Below are 6,052 nucleotides of genomic sequence, written 5' to 3' on the forward strand. Positions count from 1 at the left end.
GGCAGTGCCCCAATCAGAATGCAATTTGTAGAAAGATCCACTCAGGCAGTGAGGCAGAGAAAAACAACTCAATCACTTTTTTTGTTTTGTTTTTTACTGAAGTATACTCAGTTACAATGTGTCGATTTCTGGTGTACAGCATAATGTCTCTGTCATATGAATACATAAATATATTCGTTTTCATATTCTTTTCATTATAGGTTACTGCAAGATACTGAATAGAGTTCCCTGTGCTCTACAGGAGAAACTTGTTTATCTATTTTATATATAGTAGTTAGTATTTGCAAATCTCAAACTCCCAATTTATCCCTTCCCCATTCCCACCCCTTTCCGCCTTGGTAACCATATGTTTGTTTACTACATCTGTGAGTCTGTTTCTGTTTTTGTAGATAAGTTCACTAGTGTCTTCTTTTATTCTTTTTTTAGATTACATGTATGAGTGATATCATATGGTATTTTTCTTTCTCTTTCTGGTTTACTTCACTTAGAAAGACGATCTCCAGATCTATCCATGTTGCTGCAAATGGCATTATTTTATTCTTTTTTATAGCTGAGTAGTATTCCATTGTATAAATATACCACAGCTTCTTTTTCCAGACCTCTGTTGATGGGCATTTAGGTTGCTTCCATGTCTTGGCTATTGTGAATAGTGCTGCTATGAACATTGGGGTTCATGTGTCTTTTCGAGTTAGAGTTCCCTCCAGATATATGCCCAGGATTGGGGTTGCTGAATCATGTGGTAAGTCTAATTTTAATTTTTTGAGGAGTGTCCATACTGTTTTCCATAATGGCTGCACCAAACCAAATTCCCACCAGCAGTGTAGGAGGGCTCCTTTTTCCCCACACCCTCTCCAGCATGTATTATTTATAGACTTTTTGATGATGGTCATTCTGACCCATGTGAGGTAATACATCATTGTAGATTGCTTTGGGTAATCTGGCCATTTTAACAATATTAATTCTTCCAATCCAAGAGCATAGGATATCTTTCCATTCTTTAAGTCATCTTTAATTTCCTTAATCAGTGTTTGGTAGTTCTCTGCCTGTAAGTCTTTAACCTCCTCAGTCAGATTTATTCCTAAGTGTTTTATTTTGTTATATGCAATTTTATTTTTATTTATTTATTTATTTATTTATTTATTTATTTATTTATTTATTTATTTATTTAGTGGAGGGAGGTAATTAGGTTTACTTATTTATTTTTAAAGGAGGTATTAGGGATTGAACCCAGGACCTAGCGCATGCTAAGCATGGGCTCTGCCACTGAGCTATACACTCCCCCCGGATGTAATTTTAAAAGAGATTGTTTCTTTGCTTTCTTTTTCTGATATTTCATTGTTAGTGTAAAGAAATACTACTGATTTCTGTGTGTTAATCTTGTAACCTGCTTCCTTGTCAAATTCTTTTATCATACGGAGTTTTCATAGGGAGCTTTTAGGGTTTTCTGTATATAGTATCATGTCATCCACCTATAGTGACAGTTTTCCTCTTCTCTTACGATTTGGAACCCTTTTATTTCTTTTTCTTGCCTCATTGCTGCGGCTAGGACTTCCAATACTATGTTAAATAGAAGTGGTAAGAGTGGGCATCCTTGTCTTGTTCCAGATTTCAGCGGGAAGGCTTTAAGCTTTTCACCATTGAGTACTGTGCTGGCTGTGGGTTTGTCATAAATAGCTTTTATTATATTGAGATATGTTACTTTTATACCCACTTTGGTAAGAATTTTTATCATAAATGGATGTTGAATTATATCAAATGCTTTTTCTGCATCTGTTGAGATGATCATATGGTTTTTGTCCTTTCTTTTGTGGATGTGGTGTATCACATTGACTGATTTGCATGTAGAACCATCCTTCTGTCCTTGGGATGAACCCAACTTGATCATGGTGTATGATCTTTTTTATGTGCTTTTGGATTCTGTTTACTAATACTTTGTTGAGTACTTTTGCATCTGTGTTCATCAGTGATATTGGCCTATAAATTTGTTTTTTTGTAGAGTCTTTGTCTGGTTTTGGTATCAGGGTGATGGTGGCTTCATAGAATGAGTTTGTGAGTACCCCCTCCTCTTCAGTCTTCTGGAAGAGTTTGAGAAAGATTGGTGTATGTTCTTCTTTGTATGTTTGATAGAATTCCCCAGTGAAGCCATCTGGTCCTGGGCTTTTGTATGCAGGGAGGTAAAAAACTCAATAATTTGATAGCACTGTTAGACCTACTCATTGGCCCTTTAAAGCATCCCAACTTCTTTTGGTTATATTACATTTTTCTTTTCTTTTTCTTTTTTTTTTTTTTTTGGAGGGGGAGGTAATTAGGTTTACTTATGTATTCATTTTTTTAATGGAGGCACTGGGGATTGAACCCAGAACCTCATGCATGCTAGGGATGCACTCTGCTGCTGAGCTATACCCTCCCCTGCACTTTTCTTAAAGTGGGGTAGAATTATGACTCCAACAATGGCTGCTACAAATGAGGATATCCCGCTGATGCAGTGTTCCCCTCTTTGTAGCAAAATCCTAAAAAATGTTGAAATGAAGCATAGATCATTGGTAAAGCAATCCATTTTTATGTAACTGATTATGGTATTTAAAAGGAATGGAACAATTCACGTTTAACATGATATCAGGTATCAGTGGAAATGAGAAAATATTTTACTGATCTCATGTTACGTAAGAAATGAATTAAATGTGGATTTGTGTAACCGTCACCATAGTCAAGATGAACAGAACTGTTTATCACCACAAAGATCTCCCTCCTGCCGCTGCTTGATAGCCACTCACACCAAAACACACACACATACACCATCACTAACCCTTAGCAACCACTGATCTGTTTTCCATCTTTGTAATTTTGTCACTTTGATAATGTTATACAAATGAAATCATACCATATGTGACCTATGAGACTAGCTGTATTTCACTCAGCATGGTGCTCTGAAGATCCACCCGAATTGCTGCATTTATTAATAGTTTTTTTTTAGTGCTGAGGAGTATTTGATGCTATGGCTGCACCACCATTGATTTAACCATTCACATATTGAGGGACATTTGGGTTGTTTCCAGGTTGAGGCTATTACAGATAAAGCTGCTATGAGCAATGGTGCATATATAGGTTTTTGTGCAGGACATGTGTTTTTATTTCTCTGGGATAAATGCCCAAGAGTGCAGTTGCCGAAAAGTACCGTAAATGTATGTTTAGATTTTTTTTAACTACCATCATTTTTATGCTTTTTGATGCTTAAATTCTATCTTTTCCCAGTGGAAGATCTTTCAAGTTGGCTCTTTTGACATGATCCATTGGTCTTGTCTACTTTTTTTTTTTTTTTTGACTCAAGGAGACATCTCAGGCTCCTTTTGGACATTTCCAGGCCCCCAATTTTAAATAGTGCTTTGTTACCTTTGACTATGTGCCTCTCGTTGTCCTTGACAAAGTATTTGTTAATGAGAAGTAATGCTTAAGCAGCGGATCTGAAATCTGTTTTCCCCCGTCCCTAGTCAGATCTGCTTATAAATATATCAGTGATCAATTTCCTGCAGCCAAACCTGATAGTATTTGCTAGTTGGGGTAGGGGAGGGGTCCTTTTCTGGAACTGCATATACATGACAGCTCAGGACTGCTTACAATAAACCAATCTGAAATCTATGGAAAATGTTACTAAGCCAAGTAACTGAGCTCCAATTTGAAATAGCTCGTGTGTAAGAGGAGCCATTTGGAGACCCCTTGTAGTTCTCATATATTGCTAGTAGCACTATAAAGAGGTTAAAAAAATGATTTTGGAAAACAGTTTGACAATGTTTCTGTCGGCTTGAGTTGTCGTAACAAGCTGTCGTAGACTGGGTGGCTGAAACAACATACATGTATACAATCTGAAGGTACAGTCATTTTGGAAATCAGTGTGACATGATGTAACTAAATGAAACATTCTTCCCCCCAGAACCCACAACTCCACTACAAGGTATGTACTCTAGAGAGCCCTTGTGTGTGCACCTGTCCTTGAGCTCAGCTTCTTCCCAGGAACTGAGCCTAAGAGGACTTGCACGTAGGTAGTCCCTTCGGGACATGGTCCTACAGAACAAAGGTAGGGGGACTAGAATGACTGGCTCACGGAGGAAGGTAAGCCACTCTCAGGGAGCGTCACTGAGTTGGTTACCACTGTGAGCAGTGTGGCTCAGTTCTGTTGGGTACCCTCTGAGGAAATGTGTAGCATGGCTTTCAAAAGTATCCACTGGTGATTTGGAAGTGGGAGTATTTATCCCACTGGCTCCTGTACCCATGGGTCAAAAGTTGTCCTGATGGGTGTTAATGTTCCATGTGCCTGGGTGGTCACGTTGCTCAGTGGAACCCTACCAGTGTCCCACACCACAGGTGGCACAGAGGCCCTGAGGCAGAAAGGACATAGGACAGCTGTGGTGAGCTGCTGCGGTTGCACCGCCAGTAGTCACTTATCCCAGCAACAGCTGGAGAAAACAGAGACGCTGAGAGGAAGTGAGACTGAGCGGATGAGAGGCCAACACACCAGAACATAAGACTGTTCATAGCAGTGATGTTCGTAAGGCAATAACCTTGACCCACCTTGTGATGGACAACCCAACCTGATGCCGTGGTGAGCCGTGGCCTCTGCCTCCCTCCTCATCCCGCTCCTCAGGTGGGCTCGGCCCAGGGATGCAGTTTTGAAACACAAGCCAACCTATCCAGCGCCCACACCCTGTCACCTTCTCCATCAGGCTCCCACACTCTGGGCCACCATCCACCTGTCCGAATCACCCCAGGGCCAGGTGTCAGATAGCCAGAGACAACCCCTGTGCCCCAGAGCCCTGCAGTTCGTCAAACCAACCAATCCTAAGCCTGCTTGCCTTGCCTCTCCAGTTCCTTCCCACAGACACCACAATAAATGCTCTTGCTCACAGATCCCCCCTGCCAACCCCCACCTCGTGTTAGAAACAGGTCATCCGGGAAAGGGGACGGGGTGTCGGAGGGCACTGAGGAGATTCATGGACTTTCTTAAGAAAAATGGCTTTGAACAGAAGAGGACAGGAAAAGGAAAATGGAGTGGGGGACAAGGTTAACAATGGATCGTCTAGTTACACAGTGTAACATTTACCAAAATCATTTTAAAATATTCGAGTGCTAGTCCAAGTTATTTTTAACTTTTTATTGAAGTGTGGTTGCTATGCAATATTATATAAGTTACAGGTATACAATATAGTGGTTCACAATTTTAAAGGTTATACTCCATTTAGAGCTATTATAAAATGTTGGCTATATTTTCCATGCTGTACAATGTATCCTTGTAGCTTATCTCAAGTTGTTTTCATCCTTAACAAATTTGAATCAGGACTATCAGATGCTATATAGAAAACATGTGAGTATGTCTCCTAGTGGGCCAGGTTATGGCTACTGTAAGCAGAGGTTTAAATGTGCTGTCATTTAAAATTATCTTGCTGTCCATAAAACTTTATTATTGGGAACAAGCAAGATTTCCATCCTTAAGAGAATGTTTTAAAATGATGGTCCATTCATCAGTCCTCTGCTATACCATCCCGGCTACATTCTCTCTGGATGTGGGCACCCCTTGATTTTTTAAAAACAATTTTTCATTCTTTTATTTATTTATTTATTTGTATTGAAGTATAGTCGGTTTACAACGTTGTGTTAATTTCTGGTGTGCAGCATAGTGATTCAGTTATACATAGATATTATTTTTCATAATAGGCTGTTACAAGTTATTGAATACAGTTCCCTGTGCTATCAGTAGGAACCTGCTGTTTGTTTTATATATAGTAGTTAGTATCTGCAAATCCAGAACTCCTAAATTACCCCCCCCCTTTTCCCCCCCGGTAACCATAAGTTTGTTTTCTATGTCTGTGACTCTCTCTCTGTTTTGTAAATAAGTTGATTTGTGTCCCCTTTATTTTAGTTTACATGTAGTGAATGACATGATTCTGCTTTAGATGAACTGGCGACAATGCCCTGTCTCGGCAAAGTTTAAGACGATCTCGATTCTTGAGGAGCGAGAGGTTGGAGCTTTGGCCCCAGACGGACTTGGTGCTAATTTAAC

This window comes from Camelus dromedarius, chromosome 33, assembly GCF_036321535.1.
Source record: "Camelus dromedarius isolate mCamDro1 chromosome 33, mCamDro1.pat, whole genome shotgun sequence".
NCBI lineage: Eukaryota > Metazoa > Chordata > Mammalia > Artiodactyla > Camelidae > Camelus > Camelus dromedarius.